Raw genomic sequence first — 20,552 nt, forward strand, 5'->3', positions numbered from 1 at the left:
TAACTGTCAAAAACAAAAAATGATTTACACCAATATGTTTTGCTTAGGGGCCGGTCACACAGCCGTTTGCGGCTGAATCACGGCTAAAATTTTGCGTTTTTTTTTTTTGCCCGTGGTTGCCCGCGATGGAAAATGCGCAAAATTGGCCAACCCGCTGTTCATCGGTGGTATGCCCGCAAAACAGACACCGGCGACTGTTCCGCTTCCTCATCGCGTAATTTCTGCGTCATTTTCTCGTGTGGACCACGGGTATAAAAGCTCCCGAGCCGGTGTTGTGCCCAAATCCGACTCCTACGCAACAGAACCACCCCCCCACCCCCTCGCGGGAATGCGCATTCTGCTGCGATCGCTTTTGTTGTAAGCGTGCATTGACGTTGGTGACTTTTTCATCCGCGTTAACAAACGCATTTTGTAGAATACGATCGCACTTTATTGTTTAAATAAACGCGTTATATAGACTAGGATCTCCCAATTGTTATAATTAGCTCGCTTTATAGTTTTAATAAGCGTTTTATATAGAATACGATCGCTTTTGTTGGAAGCACAGCAGAATGCGCGTTCACGCGAGGGGGGGAGAATTTACCGTTCGATTACGTTAACAACAAAAACAAAGACGGAATGGTTTAAGTTGTATTACATTCCCAACAAATGCAAGACGAAGTGGTTTTGGTTATATGTTCGCCATTACATTCCCTAAAAGTGAGATAAAACGAGGTAAAAGTGGTTGTAGTAGCGAGGGGATGCAAATCTCGGCAGGGATGCATTTCTCGGATAACACCGGGCTGTAGAAATCATAACCGCTCAAGACACAGTCCCGTGAAGATCAAGATTTCAAGCTATGGCATCATTTTTATTTTATTATCTTGAAAAGAAATGTCAAGAAATAAAAATGGATTAAGACGAGGTCACTACGCTGACGGGGATCCATGTTCACCCCCTTGACGTCTCGAGCACAACTGACGTGTGCTCGGCAAATCGCGCTGTATATACGCGGAGAAAGGCGTTTGACTGTCACACGCGTAACACGCTAATTTCACGTAATAACACTGCGATACAGGCGCAGAACATGCTATTACCATGCTCCACCCACGATTACCCGCTGAAATTTCCCGTCCTACCAATGTGTAACCACGCCCTGGCCGCGGCCAGAGCACGTCGTTCCGCATCATTTCCGCGTCATTACCTCGTGTTGACCACGTGTGCGGCACGCGGTTTAACACGTGCTCAAACTTTTGAGCAGCTCAAGTTTTGCGCGCGGCCAACCATGTGTGAATTTCCGACCGCGAGTAAAGCACTGCTGTATCTCGTCTATATGGCGGTCTCAAGACGTCCAACAGCGCCCAACAGCATCTGCTTCACGGCCAGAAATTTCTGGCCGTGGTTCAGCCTTGATACGCTCGTGAAAGGTTGTGTACCCGCGCTCTGAAGAATTGAGCAGCGCGAAGTTTTGCGCTGCCACCCGTGCGCGAATTTCCGACCGCGTGTTAAGCACTGCTGTATCTCGTCTGCATTGCGATCTCAAAGCGTCCAATAGCGTCCGCCTCACAGGCAGAAATTTCTGGCCGTGATTCAGCCGCAAATGTCTGTGTGACCGGCCCCTAAGAAATGCCATAACCGTTGAATTGAAAGCTTCACTACTTGAGTTAGTTTATTTGTACAGTGGCTTGCGAAACTATTCGGCCCTGTCATGGTCTCTGTCATTTTAAGCTTCTGGTAGGGGTGTTCGTATGGATTTGGCCCTCTCTTCTGCCTGGCAGGCAAGATGCAGCAGCAGGCCAGTTAAGTAGCGGTGCCAAAAGTGTGCCTGTCAGTCAAACACTGAGGCATAAACTTAAAGAGTGGCTGAGGGCGCTTGGTGAAAGAGAGAGAAGACTGCGCCATCTACATAGAAAGTGGTGCTTCGAGGAAATTATTATTGATCGTATTGTTCTGATCCAAATACTATCTAAGTATCAATAATATTGATATGTGTATCGATCCACCCACTCCCGCTGCGAGGGTTACAGTTAGGTTCAAGCACTGTACAATAAACAAGCATGAAAGCAATTAAGGTATCGTGTCGCTGCCTTTGTTGCAATTAACATTTTTATTGCATCGAGGAAGTTGTAGGAGGAGTACAGGATATTGAATGTCAGGATCCACTTGGTTTGTTTGTTTATCCTCATGCATGACTGGCATGTATGTGAAGGGTTTATGCAAATGAGGCTTTGTGGCACTTATTACCATTACTTTTTGAATATCTGAAAGGTTTTGGAGATTGGCAGCTTGTTATAAGCACGATAGACTTATATGATAAAAAAGACTAAATGCATTCATTTCCTTCAAGGTCTTCATCCACAGAAACTTCCAACAAATTGGGTTTTTCAATCAAGTCTTTCAGCCTGAAAGAGCTGTTGGGCCACACATGTAAATGCTTCTAAATTGGACATGCACTCTCCTGCAGTGGGAGAGTATCCCTAAGTGGTGTCATGACATCTTCACAGCCTCATCACCTCTGCTGTACCTCTTCCAGATTCTAATAAAACCTCTGTGTACGCCTTCTATAGGGTTTTTAACCCCCAAAAAGCAATTTCAATCGGCTGTAGTGTCCTTAAGTGCCGCTGCCGTGTTGCCTCCTTGAAAAGATGAACATGGAAAGACAGTGGCGTGCGCATGTGCCATTATTTGTACAAGTGTAATTATATATATATATATATATATATATATATATATATATATATATATATATATATATATATATATATATATATATATATATATATATATATATATATTTGACACTCATTTTTAAAAAACCAAAGAAAAGTAAAAAATTAGTTTTTATCCGCACTATAGGGCGCACCGGGTTATAGGGCGCTACAATGGGAACGTGGACAAAACAGTCAGATAGTTCAGTCAAACTTATTACCCCCTTAACATTCCGAAAGCTTGCAAAGAAGCAAATACATGTCGTAGACACGTGCGGATGCGGTGTCCGTACGTTGTCACTCAAATGCATCGTTCCAAATATCATTCGGAAGGTTAAAGTCTTGGGATTCAAGAAATGCCAACCATTCCTTAGTTTTTATTTTCATTTTCGCTCGCAACTTTACTGTGCATATGACAATAAACACTTGGAATTGAGTTTAATTTAAAAAAAAGACCCATCACAGAAACATCAAGATCACTCTGAAATAAGATACTGGGAAAATATATAGCCGGAGTAGCTTACCGAAGTCGCTGCGTTCAATAATAATGTGCAACCATGGTCCTCTTATATCCGTGAGTGTAGTAAATTCAGGAGAGTAAAATATTTACAAATACAGAATGGTAAAACATGTTTGCTCTATGCCGTGGACAACCAAACTTGCTATTCACATTCATCTTTTTCGGCCAATTGCAGGCTTTGTTTTGCCCCTTTAGCCTATGCGAGCCTGTAAATGATAAAAAGGATCCGCCCCCTTTACTTCCGAATAACTTTAGCCAATGGTGATCGATTCAAATGATGATTGACACATTGGCTGGGAAATGAAACCCTGGCATATGTATCCCAGCATACATTGCGGACCACATCGCCTACGAGGAAAAATCTAGTCGGCGGCTGCTTGCCTTTGTTGCGAGACCTTGCGACTTAATATTGATCCATATATAAGGCTCACTGTCTTATAAGGCGCATGGTCAGTTTTTGAAAAAAATAAAGGCTTTTAGGTGCGCATTATAGTGCGGAAAATACGGTGTGTGTATATATATATATATATATATATATATATATATATATATATATATATATATATATATATATATATATATATATATATATATATATATATATATATATATATATATATATATATATATATATACAAAACCAGAAAAAACACGTTATTTGATATAGAATTGTAGTTGAAATTATTCAACGTGCACAGTTGAAGTGAGTTGAGATGAATGTCTCTTCTGTTTTTATTGTCACAACTTGGACGAGCCAATTATCAGCAACGTTATTTAAGAGTTTGACTGATATTATTATTGGCATTTTTATTAATCGATGTGCTGATTATTTTGTGTCATGCAGCAGAGACTCTATATCGTTCTCCTACGCTCCCCTTGGAAACGGATATACTAGCTCTTATCATGACATTAGTTCGTCAATCAAGTTGGTGTGTTTGTGATTGAGAGAGCGAGATGAAAAGCAGGCTTAAGTGAAAGTGATGAGCTTTTATCTTAACATTAGTTTATCAAGCTGGCTCGAAAATAGGAGTGCCCAAACTTTTCTGTTCGCCAGCCCTGTTGAAATTTCGATGCACTTGTTTTAAGTTAATTTAAGTAATGTTGGTTGTATTGATATTTCTATGTATTCTTTGTAAAACAGGCAGCTGTCTATGTTTTTGAGATTAGGAAACACAATTGTGTGGAAATTGTAATACATTTACTGTAATAGGTTACACAGAGATAAATAACAAAAATTATTACAGTGGAACCTCGGTTTTCGAACGCCTCTCAGTTCGAACAAATCGGCGTTTGACCAAAAATTTCGAGAAATTCTTGCTTTGCTGTTCGGTCAAAAATTCGGAATTCGAACCCCGGTAATGCGTGAGTGCGTACGCTAGAGTGGGATGCTGAGCTTGCCTCTTTTTGCTTTCGCTTTTGATATCGATGAACGGAGTGTTTTAGCCCCTAACTATGCCTCCAAAGAAGGTCGGTGCAAGCAAGACAGGTGAAAAAAGAAAAGTTGTTCCTACAACTATTGCCTTTAAGAAAGACATAATAGCTAAATATGAAAGTGGTGTGCGAGTTTCCGATCTTGCTAAGGGAATACAGCATGCGCCTTCTGCTGACAACCACAAAGGTAAGAAATCCTATTCATAATTATTTTCTTTATCTTTTTTTTTTTTTACACGTTCGTGTTAGCGTTATCTTTCGTACGGAAGATTACGCTAACGCGAACGTACGATTAGCCTGGGTTAGCTTTATGATTCGAAGTAAACATTCAGGGTGTTGGAACTGAGCCCAAAATTCAGGGTGTTGGAACGAAGCCCCCTTTCCAATGAAGCGCTAGCCACTTGTGGTGCTAAATGACTTGTAAACGACCTGATTTTTTTATTTTTACTCGTTCATGTTAACGTAATCTTCCGAACGGAAGATTACGCTAACGCGAATGTACGATCAGCCTGGGTTAGCTTCATGTTTATGTTAAACATTCATGGTAAACATTCAGGCTGTTGAAACGGATTAAAACGATTTACATTATTTTTAATGTGAAAATCGATTTCGGTGATTGAACAAATCGGTTCTCGAACAGGGTTCTGGAACGGATTATGGTCGAGAACCGAGGTTCCACTGTAGTTTATTTTGCATTATCAAAAATGTATTTTGCCAACGCTTAAGCTTTTACAGCAAATGACTATCAGCTCCAAATATCAGTTTTCAGCCTCCACTTGATAATAGTAATTGGTATCTGCCCGAAAAAACAATTTCTGTCGATCCCTAGTCACAACAAATAATGTCATGTAAATTAGAAATAACCCTAACATTTAAGAATATATTTTTTAGAGTAATGGATTGTGGGGTTGAATACTTTTGTCAATCGCATAGTCACAAAATGCTCTTAAGATGTGACCACCATCTTTCACAGGTGGACAGGTAGGTTACCTTGCATGTGAAAAATGCCCAAAAAGCTGACTCATCACTCTTAGTTTTGCTAATTTAGCACTTATTTCCAGAAAGACATTCCACTCTCCCAGGCCAGAATGACATGGAGTGCCGTGAAAAAGTATTTGCCCCCTTCCTGATTTCTGTTTTTTTGCGTATTTATCTATAACAAAGGTTCCAGATCATCATATCAATTTTAATATCACACAGAGACAACCCAAGGAAATCCAAAATACTGTTTTGAAATGCTGAATTAATTTATTGACAAGAAAATACAAAATCTTTCTGGCCCTATTTGAAATAGTAATTGCACCCTGAGTTCTTTAGTTGTCCTGATGCTTATGGAACATCACGTCAGACACTTTCACTTGCGTTAGGGGTTGCTGGTGCTAACGACCACAATATTAACAGCTAGCATTAGCACCTGATTTCATAAAATTTTTGGGTTACAGGGATTTTAGTATTAAGGAAATGTGTCCTTTGGGGTCTAATAAAAAAATCCACATTACTGACAGAACCATAAGGAAATATAGCTTTATGTATCTGATTATACCTCAATATACTGTATTTCTTGGGTTTTCAGCAGGTTCACTTAACTTTCCCAGCCCAGTGCTTTTCCACTTGAAGGTCTGGACCCTAATTCGGGTCAAGGACCTGTTTTCAGTGAATCGCGGGCTTTTTTCTTGTCAAAATATAGCTAAGGAGAAAAAATATCTGGTTGGGAGGGGGGATTTTCATCATCACAGTAGATGGCGATAATGACTTGCTCAATGTTGTCCTCCAGTTCATTCAATCAGTTCCATGACAAATATGTTTAAGGGGAACCACATCTCATTTTTGGAGTATTTCGTTGTTTTTTTTCCCTTCTCTGCCCATGATAGCGGGTACCAAGAAAGTTAGTGAAAATGGTGAGGAAAGGTGGAAAACAGTGACAACAATGATCCTGTAGAAGAAGGAAATGATTGTGAAATACGAAAATATTTTTCGAGAGTCTTCTATTGAAGCACTGTATGCCAGTATGATGATTTTCTTTCCATCTACACGATTAAATAACTATCGTTGTCTAAGTAAATATTTTATTAATATTTCGGGTACAAACTTGTTTTAGTATCTATTTTAAAGCAGAAATCATTTTTGTTTTGCTAGTCTTTTTTTGGTACATAAGGCGAACATACTCTACTATCTCTCCTCAAATGTGCGATCATTTCATTTAATCAATCTTATAAGTGGATTTATTAGGGTGTGGGGAAAGGGGGGGCTATGCACCTTGTAATTAAGTTGGGATGGTGACTCCTGAAGTGAGATCCAATGCACTCGACTATCAATGCGTCATTTGAAAATTTGTCAACATTCGATCAGTCCGACCCCTGTCTTGTTGCCTTTATTTTATTTGACCCTCTTTCCATTTGATTTTGACATCCCTGATATATGACTTCTGCTTTGTGCCAAAAGGGTGTGTTAGAAATGAAACAATATCTTAGGTTTAAATGTGGACTCTGTGAGGCAAGTAGAGAGCAATAAAGACAGCTGAAGACGCAAGAAAAACTGTGGACACAAATTTTGATGGAAGGACGAGCATAGGGAGAAAAAAACGAGAGCAGAGAGACAGGTGAGTTTTGGCTGTCCGATCTGATTAGCGTCAAGCGCCAATGTGGTTGATGGACACTTTGAGTCTAGAGTTCAAGAAGCACGTTTGCAAGCTGAGCTGATTTTTGGAGGTAAAGGTGTTACTTGCATGTGTACAATATCCGGCATCACATTTTCAGTCTGACCTCATGATGGAAAGGGTAGGGCTTGACCCTTTCCTGTTCTCGCATCAATCATGGCCTCGTTGCCACTGCCAGCCTGAAAGCTTGGCTCCAACCCACTGACCTTACTTCTTCTCATGCCACAAGCTGGGGGCCAATAGGAGAATACAAGCCCCGCATACTCTCGGGTCAGGTACATCAATTCCACATTAAGCAGCCTAAGTCGGCAGTTTGACATGACTGAATAATGTAGGCTTCACTTTTTCTCGTTGCTGTTTATTTATGACAGAACTTTGCGACTGGAAAAATAGAAGCCGTTGGAATTTCGCAAGCTTAGCTCATAGGCCAGGATAGAAATGAAACTCCTTAACAAGGGGGGCGTGAAGTTTGCGTCTGGTGATTTACAAATAAACGAACCTATATCTTATTCATCATTTGGATACGGTTTTCATTTATTTATTTTTTCAAAAGACCTATAGATAGCATTGCAAGTCCAGCTAAAAGGACAAAACATTGATGAATGAAAACTGGAAACGCCCAAAGAATAAATGTCAAAAAAACGTGTGTGTTCATGTTCATTTAAAGATACAGTAACTTTAATTGTATGTGTAATTACTTGCTTATCATCAAAAGTAGTGCGCCATCACTCCTGGAACGAATGAAGCTTGTGTTTGAAGATACCACTGTACATGTATGAAATCCAATCCTGGAAGTTCTTATAAAATCGGAAATATTCAGTCTAGCAAACCTTGATGTGGCCAGAAAAGACAACAACCTCAGACTCGTCAAGGTATTACCTCTGTACAGGATCTTTTTTCTTCGCCGAAATTAAAAAAAAATGGATTGTGTTGCGGTGTTGTGAATATGCCAAGCTCATAAATGTAGGATAAATTTCCTGTTATGAAAAAGTAATGACTTGACTTGGTTGTGCCCCAAACTGAGGATTTCATCAAAGTTCTTTTTCGCAAAGCCCTTGTCCTCCTTTGAGGAGCTTCTGCAGTCAGTTTGAAACATCAGTGGCTGTTTTATTCCAATCTCAAGGGCAAAAATAATTTCAAGAAGACAATCTTTGTTTCCCACTCTCACACAAACACGCAAAAATCAAACACAACAAAGAAAGGCCCTGTTTGGCCTTTTGTTATTGTTTCTCCGCAGCACATGTATCTCACTTCCACGCAAGCCTGGGCAAACCAAGGACATAATAAGTGAGACAACGACTTGAAAAGAGAATAAGTTACAAAGGGGAAGAAGTGCTAAGAAAAATATCAAAACCTTTGTGGTGACAAGGATATAGTGTGATAGAAGCGAAGCGAGTAACAGACATATGTGAAAATTGAGTTTGGGAACAAACTCAAAATGTAAGAAGATGCAATTGACATGAAACACAGGTGAAAAGAGTAAAAGTTGTTGCGGGTTTGTACCGACACCTGCAACACACTTTAAAACCATGCAATGGTCATGAAAAATAGTTCTATAACACTGTTCTCATACATAATACAAAGACAAAACAAAGACAAAAGGAGCATTGTTTATCTGCACTTTCGCTCAAAGAAAATGTTTTCAAATGGATGCCTCGCTTCATTTGCTGCTTAGTAGCGCTGGACATAAATTGCAGTCATCAAACGTTACGAAAACCTTGAACACATCAAGGCAGTTGTGTTTAAAGGTCAGGAAAAAAAAATAAAGTGAAGCACTAAATACAGTCACCTTGATCTACTTCCAGAAAATACATTGAATGCAGGATGTTAAAAAAAATTACCAAATCAATTTTTGTCAATTACAAGTGATGGGCATTTGCCTTTAGAATTGAGACAGAGTTTATGAAATATCAATTTAAAATATACAAGGCAGTATGGTGAGGGAACCCTGTATATATGCACATGGTTGCATGTACCGCAAGCCTTCGGTTATCGCGGTGAAAATCTGCAGAGTAGAATCGCACCACCATAAACTCCCTCAACGATCAAACCTACCTCAAGATTATGTCCTTACGGACTGAGCCTATACGACAGTAACAAAAAACAACAACTTAAAACAAATAAAAACACATAACACAAAATTGCAGTTCAAAGAATTGTTGCAAAAGTCAAGTCAAGTCATTTTTATTTGTATAGCCCTTAATCACAAAGAGTCTCAAAGGGCTTCACAGGTTATTACACAGACTGTTTTTTCAGACTATTATTACACCATCCCCTGATCTGGAACCTACATGAGGGCAAGGAAAAACTCAATAACCTCAACATGAGGAAAATGAAGAAGCCTTGAGAAGGGACCGCACATGTGGCATCCCCTTTCAGACCGCACATGTGGCATCCCCCTTTCAGGATTACCAGACAGCAAAGGATGTTGCAATCACAAATAATACAGAGATATTGTCCAAGAAAAGTATAGGTTATTCATATGCTATAGAGTAAAGTGTGTTTTAAGCTTAGATTGAAACATATCCACTGAGGTTGCAGAACGGATCTCAGGGGGAATAGCATTCCACAGCACCGGTGCCCGGATGGAGAACACTCTCGAACCAGCGGAACACTTCTTGGCTCACCAGAAGACCGGCGCTCTCAGAACGAAGGCTTCGGACCGGAACCTAGGGGGAAATCAGATCTGAAAGATATGAGGGAGTAAGTCCATGTATGACTTTGTATAATACTAAAAGAACCTTGAAATCACATCTTAGGCTAACAGGGAGCCAATGCAGGTTAGCCAAAATCGGCGTGTTTGGAGTGTTTCTCCTTTCAGAGGAAGAAAGTGACTATTCTGCGACTGGTTAGCTGTATGCTAGCATCGGGTATGCTTGAGTTGAGCCTGAATGTAGCGGTTTCCTATGACTTGTAGCTTTAGGTCATCTGTGTCATGGGTATTGGCTCTGGCGTTGGTGAGATACAGGCCCCGCAGGCGTAGCTTGTGAGGGTTGTTAGCTGTCAGTGAAATACACCATGGTGTTTGCAATGCTTTATTCACTTTCAGACATCTCCTCAAAAGGGTCAGCGACTGCAACCTGAAAACCACCACCAAAGTTGCAGTATATAATGCAATCTCATCCTTTCTGACTGGAGCTAAAACATGAACGTCATACAGACGTCATATTAAAACCTGGAAAGGTACCATATCAGATGTCTTCAAAAAAATCATCATCCAGAGAAAAACAACTAGCTTGGAAAGCAGCTCTGGCCAAAAAACATCTGCACTGGATTGGCCTCACCATCCGTATGCCTGCGTACTGTCTCCCACGCCTAGTTCTTGATGGACTACTGACCGCGTTGAAACGAGCTGCTAGTACCAAGAAAAAACACTACATGAACTATACAAAATAAACTCCTAAGGCGCTGCAACATCAACACTGGCCACCTCGAGAACCTAGCTGTAGTGAGACACCTGCAGGAAGGCAACAAATATAATAAACAACGTTTTCAGTCAAAAAAGGATGGCAAAACGTGGACAGCAACATCAGCAGGCATAAAACAACCTCCCTCAAACATCACGACATGGCTGCTTCATCTATGGGCGAGTGTGTGCCTCCAAAGTTGCCCTCCAAAGCCACATGAGGTGGCATTAACTTCAGAAACAATAAACCTGCCCCACCAATTAGGAGCAAGCGTCCTCATTGGATACAATAGACTATTAAGAGAGCTTAGCTGTGGCAGCAGACCAGAACTGCAGTCACCTTTTATCCCTCCGTCAGTTCCTTTCCGGACCCAATACCAATCCACAGAGCCCCTGCTGGTGATCACCATTTTTCACTCTTCCTGCTTTCCTCAGATTCAGACTCAGATTTAATTGATGAATTTATTTTTGATGTAACGAATCGCAATATAATGTCACAGACTAGAAACGGACCCAGGACCCAATAGGGCTCGTTTTCTCAGTTTTTATTGAATAAGATGGAGAGTAAGGCTTGCTTCCACGATCTGATGACTGACGGACAAAAGGAGCGGGTGGTGCGGAAGTGGCACTTCCGTGTCTGGCGAGGAGGATCGGAGACAGGCGGGAATAGAAAATCATTGGCCGGGACTGGAGATCAAAGGCGGTGTCGAGTTCGTAAGCAAGGTCGGTAGCAGGAGGCAGGCAGGTAACAGGACAAAACAGGTCAGGTAACAGCCAAGCAGATCGGGGCGTAGTCAGGTCCGGAAACAGGTTGGCAACAAAGATCAGGCAGAAAAAAGCAAGGTTAAAAACGGAGTCGGACGAAATGGCTTACTGAGCTGAAGGCAACAGTTTGCATAACGATCTGATGGCTTCCAAGAGGAAGCCGGGGGTTTAAAAAGAGAGTGACAGCCAATCAGCTGTCTGGGCTGTTGGCGCCAAGTAAGCCGCCGCAGCTGCGCTCAATCGGCAATCATGCCATACAGTAGCTCTCGCCATCTTCCCACTTTGTTTTGGTGGACACATTGACTTTTGCGCCTCCCTTGTTGTTTGGCTGACTGCAAAAGTCAACCTACCACAGTCGCGCACACAGTCACTCACACACACACACACACTCAAACAACCTGACCCTCGTGATAGCATTTGCTGTGTGCTGTCTGTTCAGAACACAATGCACGCTACGCCGATCTCAATGACAAAAAAGTCAATACAATTCAAAATGCGCGATGCAGTGAACCAATAATTACCAAATGGTGAAGTAACAAGCGATACCTTTACTTATTTAGACTAGGACATTTGTGCAAAATGAAACGGTACACCCAAACTGACCTCAGTTGTTCGTTCGAAAAGCAATCAGAAGTGTTGCTGCTTCGCTTTATTTCAATCACACTCTGCATTACTGATTCAATTTGTCATGAGAATGAAAAAACTTTTAATTGAGTCTCGACTGTTCAGAAGCAGCCGATTACAACTCCTAGCTCATCTCATTTGTGTTTTTTTTCTGTTTGTTTGAACCCTTTTCCATATAAAGTTTTTATTATTTAATTATTCAAAGAGTGTTTGTGTGTGAATGCTTTTTATGTTTTCAGTGAAAAAACTCTAGGTGTAACTGACGCAGCCTTGCCATTTACGACCTGCCCAATTAGTTTCACCATCAAGATGAATCCCAAGGTGAAATGCAGAGATTTACAAAAAGCTTAACGTACTGCATTTATGAATATTCAACAACATTTTAAATGAAGCTTGACAAAAGTTCTTCAAATTCAAGTAGATGAATAGATAAAAATATGAAGTTAAGTGTGTTTTCATAGTTGCATCTGTTGAGAAAAGCAGCACATGAAATAAAGCTGAGTCGAGTTATTGTAGCATCATTGTTGCTCAATCAACATTTGCTCACCGATTCCTCAGGCAAGCAAGGAAGGAAGATTTGAATACAAGCAAGAAGGTTTCAATAAACATAAAACACTCTTTGAAACCAGACTGGTGCATTTTTTCTGAAAGTAAAAATACAGAGGGGAATTTGTCTGAAGATCATAGTTGTAAGAATAACTCTTGAAATACGGGTCATGTAACACATATTAAAAATCCAATACACGAAGTTACTAGGGTATTATTAGATAATCTTGATTAGGGTTGAAGCCTGAAAGTGTTTAGTGTAGGGCCGCCGAGTAGAGAAGAAAATACCAAATTTGTCATTAAAAAAATATATATCGATAGATAGATAGATACTTTATTCATCCCCGTAGGGAAATTCACACTTCCAGCAGTATCCTTGTGTTGAAAATAAAATAATAATAAAATAAAAGAAATAGAATACAGAAATACCCAATGTAACGTGTTCATATAGAGTATTTAAATTGTGCTACATAAAATACACTCTCATAAAAAATAGGGTGATATGCAAATGTGGGGGTGGGGTTTAATGTGGGCTTTTACACCCCAGGGTGGAGTTAAAGCGCCTCATGGCATGAGGAAGAAATGATCTCCCCAGTCTGTCCGTGGAACAACACTGTGACAGCAGCCTGTCGCTGAAGCTGCTCTTCTGTTTGGAGATGATGCTGTGTAGTGGATATGATGAATTGTCCATAATTGACCGCAACTTTTTTAATGCCCGTCTCTCAGCTACAATTGTCAGGCTGTCCAGCTCTGTGCCCACAACAGATATACATATATATACAGCTACCCTTCAGTGGGCTCACTGATGAGTTCAAGGTGGCACGTACTAGAGAGTCTCTTCAGTATAGGGATCCCAAGGACAGCAAGGTGTCATCAGCTGGGGTTGAAGTGAGAACCCGAAGGAAGTGGAGAGCTCAGATGGAAGTGGAGGTGGCAGAGTCACAACTGAGGCAGAAGACACTGGTTGGGGTCCTGGCATTGGGAAGAGCAGGTCTGGGCTCCTTTCCAAAGACCAAAGTGAGTCAAGCCCAAGGGAAGGAGAGACACCATCTTCTCCAGGGTGAGGTCTGAGCAGGTGTGAAGGAAGAGCGGGTGAGCAGGGTAGTCGGACTCCGGAAGCAGGGAGCATGGACAAGGTGGGAGAACACATTACAGCGCAAAGTGACCTGGTCAAGCATCATGCAGGCAGACTTCCACCGTGTGCGGTTCCTTGTGCAGGCAGTTTACGATGTCCTACCAAGCCCAATGAACCTTCATGTGTGGGGAAAGAGCGAGACACCCTCCTGCCCCCTTTGCTCTGGAAGAGGCTCCTTGGAACACCTCCTCAGCAGCTGCCGAAAGACCCTGGCTGATGGTCGCTATCGCTGGTGCCATGATCAGGTTCTGAAAGCAGTTGCTGAGTGCATCGCCCTAGCAATCAACAGGGGCAAACACCATCAAGCCCCAAGCAAAACAGTCAATTTCATCAAGGCAGGAGAGAAACCCAGGGCTTGTGCACACACAACATCAGGACTCCTCCACATTGCCTCTGATTGGCAGTTGCAGGTCGACCTTGGGAAACAACAAACGTTCCCCCAACACATATCACCAACATCGCTCTGACCAGACATGATAATCACCTCTGAGACTTCAAAACACCTGATCATGCTGGGACTCACAGTCCCGTGGGAAGAGCACATTGAGGAAGCGAATGAAAGGAAATGCATGCCAGGAGCTGGTCAAGGAGTGCAGGGGCAGGGCCTGGAAAGTTTTCTTTAAGCCAATAAAGGTCGGCTGCAGGGGTTTTGCTGGACGATCCTACTGCAAAGTCCTAGGACGGTTGGGTGTGACAGGGGCAGCCGAGAAGAAAGTCATTAAATCCGCTAGTGGAGCTGCAGAAAAAGCCACCAGGTGGCTTTGGCTCAATTGGCAGATCCGTGGACTGCTTCTGGGACGCAAGTTGAGGCCTGATCAACCTCGGCTGGGTCACCTGGGCGAGAGTGGTTGATGTTGCGAGACCCGAAACACTCAATGAACCCAGGATACATCACTGATGATGCGTCCCAGTTGCATCCTGGAGATGTTTCATTCATATATAAAATATATATGTGAGTGTGTGTGTATAACGCAAAATGAACACATCAGATGGATAAAAACACGAGGGTTTTGGTTCTTGAGTCACATTCTACAAACACGATATTAATTCAAACACAAGCTTTGTTGGGAAACATAAGGCAGAAAACACCTCTCTGTGCATGCACGTGGACGGTAGGGAACTTCTATAATGGCATTTCTGGATATATCCCAAGTTATTACTGTAAATCAGGCAGGCTTTAAGACCGATAACGGAAAGTTACAGTCCCCTCGGTCCCTGACGGCAGCCACCGGCTGCCATATAGAAATTACATGAATATGGATGAAAACAAAAAAATAAATGCTCAAGCGCTAAAATAAGATGGAAGAGTGTATTGAGGAGAACTAAAGGAAGGAGAGCTGGAGTGCTGGACACTGTGAGGAAAACAGTTAAAAAGGCTGAAGAGATAAAAGCGTGATATAAACTTTTTAAAAATTGGGTGGGGGAGGGTTAGTGAAGAGAATGACAAAAAAGAAAATTATGCTCAAGAGTGTGACTAAGGCAATGAACAATTTAGGCATTTGGTCAAAGAAACAAGCCAATTTGAATTAAATGGATCTATTGCCCAACATGATGGCTCACATTAGACCTAAACAGATAAATGCACAGAGAGTGCAATTTCAAAGGCAGCCCCAAAATAGAACATGTTATTGATTTGGCTCGATCCGTCCATTTTCTATAGTGCTCCTCCTCATCAGAGTCGCAGGTGTGCTGGAGCCCATAACCAGTTAACTTTAATGGAGAAGGGTGTCTCTTGCATCAAACATTATTTTTTTAAGCTTCAAGATTAGCAGCCCATATTTTGGAGGGTGAATGTCATAGTTGTTAGGGGATAACGAAGAATTAAAAACACAGATAAATGTAGGTACTGTGATGACAAAAGTAGGAATTGTGAGATTTTTCACAAGCAAAATGTGCTTCTTGCCTGATGTGACATGCCTAGGCACTTTGAGAAAAATTGTATATGTTAATTCCATATCCAGATTTAGATATAGAGCCCAATGATTAAAATTACATAGAATACAGTCATCCCTCTGTCATTGCTGTTAATAGGGACCAGAACGCCGGTGAAATGTGAAATTCCACAAAGAAGCGACACCCCCAAGGGTCAATTTCTCCTCCACGTCCTTACTGACTGAGAAAATACACATGCAACAAAATAACAACTACAGATCTACAAATAAAATTGCATCATTGCAGATGAACGAGTGGTCTTTATTATCATTATGCAAACAAAATTAGAGGGCATCTTCTCATTTCCATGTAAGAAAGCGATTTAGAAAGTGGTAGGATAGCTGCATGCTGACAACAAGTATCTCAGAATTGAGCGAGGTCTACATGATGATTAAAATACAACCGTACCAAATGTAGCGGCTTTCAACGACTTGCAGCTCCGGGCTATGCTTTTCATGGAAAATGGATCTGGCGTCGGTGAGATATTAGCTTGGCAGGGCTGGCTTGTTACATAGATGCAGCAGTTTTGTCAGACCTGCTGCATCTATGTAACAAGCTAGCCCTGCTGCTGTTGCTTTCTGTCCTGCTGGTGATCAGCATTTATTTGCCCTCGTCTGACTACAGTGGGACCTCACTATTTCACGCTTCGACGTTCGCGGATTCAGAGCTTTGCGGGCCTAAAAAATAATAATGATAAAACAAAATAATTTAAAACAAATATTATTATTATTTTTTATTTTTTTTAATAATTTTTGAAGGGGCGTCGCTACTTCGTGGCTCCATGTTCGCGGGTTCAGGTCTAAAAAATAATAATGATAAAATAATGTAAAATAAAAAAATCTGTACCCCCTTCGACGGATGCTCAGAATCTCACAAACCCTGTACGCTAGGACTCCATCCAAAAACCAGACCAGGAAGGGTCATATCAGGCTGAGTCCAAAGTCGGATCTATTGGGGGCTTGACGTAAGACATTTGGAAGGTGTGGTAGACTCCTCAACAAGCCCCTGAGTTAACCATAGCTCCAACTCGAAAGGGCCCACGCCTCTTGCACTCTGCCTGGTTTCCCTCACTTTCTCCTCTATCTGCCAGGAAGTCACGCTGACCACCCAGGTCAAAGGGAGGATCAGCCAGGGATCGAGAAGGACTGACCCGGCCAACACTTGGCTTGCAAGGTATAGCAACATAAAGTTAAACCAAGCCAGGAACAGGGTCCACCTTGTACCCTCCTGATGTACCAATTCAATGGCCAGGAGCTTGCATTGCTGACATCATAATTCCCCTCGGCCGGGGGAAGATGTCGCCTGAAAAAGGCAAAAGCTGTTAGTTCGCCGTCTTATGCACTATGCTGGGACAGTAGGCTGTGTACCCTGGTGTTTGAGGCGTGCACCTTCACCATGAAGTGACACGCCGGGTCTGGGTGACATAGTTTAGGGGCAATAGTAAAAAAAACACCCGATGGCGGCTTTTGCCTCCTCAGTCCAGGCAAAGTAACAGAGGACGGAGGTGAGCTTTGTCACCGGCTTAGTCACCTTGCTGCCCGGATTGAACCGGCAGTAGAAGTTCTAAAAACCTCAAAGACTGCATAATTGCCTTTTTGAACTGGGTGTCGGCGGGCAGCAGCTTTCCTTGCTCAAAAATGGAACCCATGAACACCACCCTGGAGACGTTTCAGTCTTGACGAACAAGCTGTTCTCAAGCAGTTGTCTCAGGGCTAGCCAAACATGCTGAGTGTGTTCGTCTATCTCAAGAGAAGATCAGATCAGGATAAACCTTTTCAAAAATGTATAGCTTTTAAACATACAGTGGTAGTAGAGCATCCGTGCGCTAATATTTCATCCACTTCATTTTAGCACATTTGATTTTTTTTTTCTTTTTTCTGCGCTTCATGGTCATGACGTGCATACGTTTTGATATTTGTTTTCAACCTTAATAAAAGATGTGCAAAAACATTTATTTCAGCATCCATTACTGCTTCAAAAATAAACTTGTGTTTGTTGATGCAAGTTTTTGATATTCAACTAGACTAGCGCTTCTCTCCTCTTAAAAATTATCAAAAAAATAATAATCCACCGGTTTTTCAAACAAAACAAAAACATTTTGACATAAGACTAGTATTTTAGTCTACAGCTGCCTTATTTTGAAGCAAGACTGAGTTTTTGTGCGTGAATAAACTGCTTTGACGATCCGATCAGATTTCTGTTTTGGTCAATGTTTGCCACTCCCGATTTTAAACAAACACATGTTTTTAAAATATTTTGAATATTCTGGAGATTGTGTGTCCTGTCTAACAATGGAGTGCGCGATAAAATCGATTGCTTTTTTAATGTAAAAAGGTTGGCTTGTATGGGTTGCATCATTTCTTCCATAGACTTTCAAGACTTGACTATTCAATATATTTTATGACGACTTGATGTTGATGAATGAAAAGTTTTAAAGTAAGATGCTGATGGTGGACTTAACTGAATCAATTTTTGTGCGATCGCCCAAGTTGAGTTTATCGGCTGTAATGGCATGTGCTAAACTCAGGGCAAAAATGTATGTCTTATCTACCAATGTTGTGTTTGCCAAACATCAATTGTTGGTATTTTCGTTTGTAAAAGGTAATGTGCAGGCATAGACTCATTTAACATATGTTTTAGTATATGATATTATACATTTCATTCAAAAACATTCTGCTATTATTATAACTTAGCCCAGTCTATAGGCACTATATTGTGAATACGTTTTGCCTGTTTATCTAGACAGTTTTTTGTTTCTCTCTTCGTAGTCTTCATTAAATATATGATCCTGGAGTTCCATGTCCAATGTTGTTGCATACAATGTTTTCACAATGTTTATATCAATGACTATGAATAGAATTAATTTTGATAAAAGAGAAGAGAATTGTTGTGGTCTGGTGACCTTGAGTCTCCATAGTTTGTACACTTCCTTGTGCTTTGTAGTTTTTTCTGTTGCACTACACAATAGAGCAAATTTAGTGGTCCAATTTTACAATATCCCTTTAAATGACCTAACATTAAAAAAAAAGATGCACATTCAAGAAAAAAAACACACAAATGAAACACCACACAAAGTACAGCCACTTGAAATGTACATGACGGGGACTACTTTATTCTTTATGTATAATTAAATGTTGATTTTCTTTTTCTGAAACCTTCACTCTTTAACTCTACACAGTCAAGGTCAGGACAGTTAATTAAAAAATACCGTACACACAGCTTTGATTGGCCTCGGACTCAAAACAAACTCCTAAATGTTAACTAATTCCATTTTCGAGAATGTTTGTATGCATGCGCTAGTCCGGCATGTTAACTTATCCATTGAAGTTCTAAGTTTAATACAGTAATTCAATATCACCGGTAGCAGATTTGCAAACAGTTATCTGCAACAGTGCAACATGCAACAGTCTTGTCAGCCATTGCCGTAGTCTTTATATTGAGCTGACAGAACCAGAAGTGACACGAAAAACCCTTAAATAGTCTACTTCAAGCTCAAATACACAAAAACTAATTTTTACCTTTGTGTTTTATTTTAAACACACTAACTTGTTTGTTAAAGAAAAAACCTAGGTTTAAAGGAAACATACTGGCCATTGTGACATCGACGGGGACTTTGGATCATTGGTAGTCATCAAATATGACTCCTATCATCTTCATCACGATTATCATCATCGTACCACTAAGTTGCAAAAGGTTGCTGAGACACACTCGGGAGCGCACATGCTCACCCCTGCAGACACATCTCCGCCATTACTGGGCCAGAAACTATTACAGAAGTGCTGCGGTTGCATCTGCTCCTGAGTGTGTGTTCCGCCCTGAGCGTGTCATCTATTTCAGCAACCTTCCCCTCTCTTGGCGTCAACACAACTCAATACTCAGCGCCTCTAAAGTCTGCAGCCTGGAAAAGGGACCTAGCTTGTGTTTCGGCATGGATCGGAAGACATGAAAGACGAAGGTTGACAGTCAGACATGCATGTGGAATTTGCAACAGCTCACAAACGTGTGTGGTTAATCATTGGATTTGGTATGGTCGAAATAAAAATATTTAAAGCCCCTAAAAATGCACTATGATTTCTATTGTATACTGTGTAGCAGCAAGTTCCTAAACTATGGATTGTTTTTGGCCTGACTTTTTACAAACAAGCCTCATACAAATACATACAAAAATGCCATAGCCTTCATCGAGGTGTGGGTAATACTGGAAATTTTTGTATCAATAAATCCAAGCAAATACAAAATTGCCGATCCAATACCCAGCTATTTTCTTGGAAATAATTGAACCTTTGCCCCTTAAATTGTTTTATAGATAGAATTAATACAGCACACAGATTTAAGGCAGTTAATTGTTGCTTTTTTCCCGAAACAACTACATTGCAAACTTGAACAGTATGAAAAAATAAATAGACGTACCATAAAATATGGAATAAGGCGCACATGATTATAGGCCGCGCCTAGCAGATTTTAAAGGAAAAAACCCTATTGTACATACATAATCGGCACCTGTCTATAAGCCGCATTGCCAACATTAAAACATAAGATATTTACAAAGAAAGATAATACACAGAAATAATTTTAATAATATACAGTCCGGGAACCCCTCAACATTCCGCCGGCCCGCCGATGGGCTGTCAGACTTTCAAAAAACAAATATGGGTCCATATGCTGTCCCCAGTCACTGAAATATGTCATGCCACATGTAAAGTTTAAACTCTTGGGATTCAAGATATACCATTTCAAAATATACTCATCGGAGAAACATCACAATCAGTCTGAGACAAGATACCTGAAAATTAGAAAGCTGAGGTAACTCACCATTACGCCCCCTGGCTGTATTCAACGTCTTTGAATAT

The sequence above is a fragment of the Urocampus carinirostris genome, chromosome 8 (genome assembly GCF_059441175.1).
Source record: "Urocampus carinirostris isolate Australia breed hairy pipefish chromosome 8, RoL_Ucar_1.0, whole genome shotgun sequence".
Classification (NCBI taxonomy): Eukaryota; Metazoa; Chordata; class Actinopteri; order Syngnathiformes; family Syngnathidae; genus Urocampus; species Urocampus carinirostris.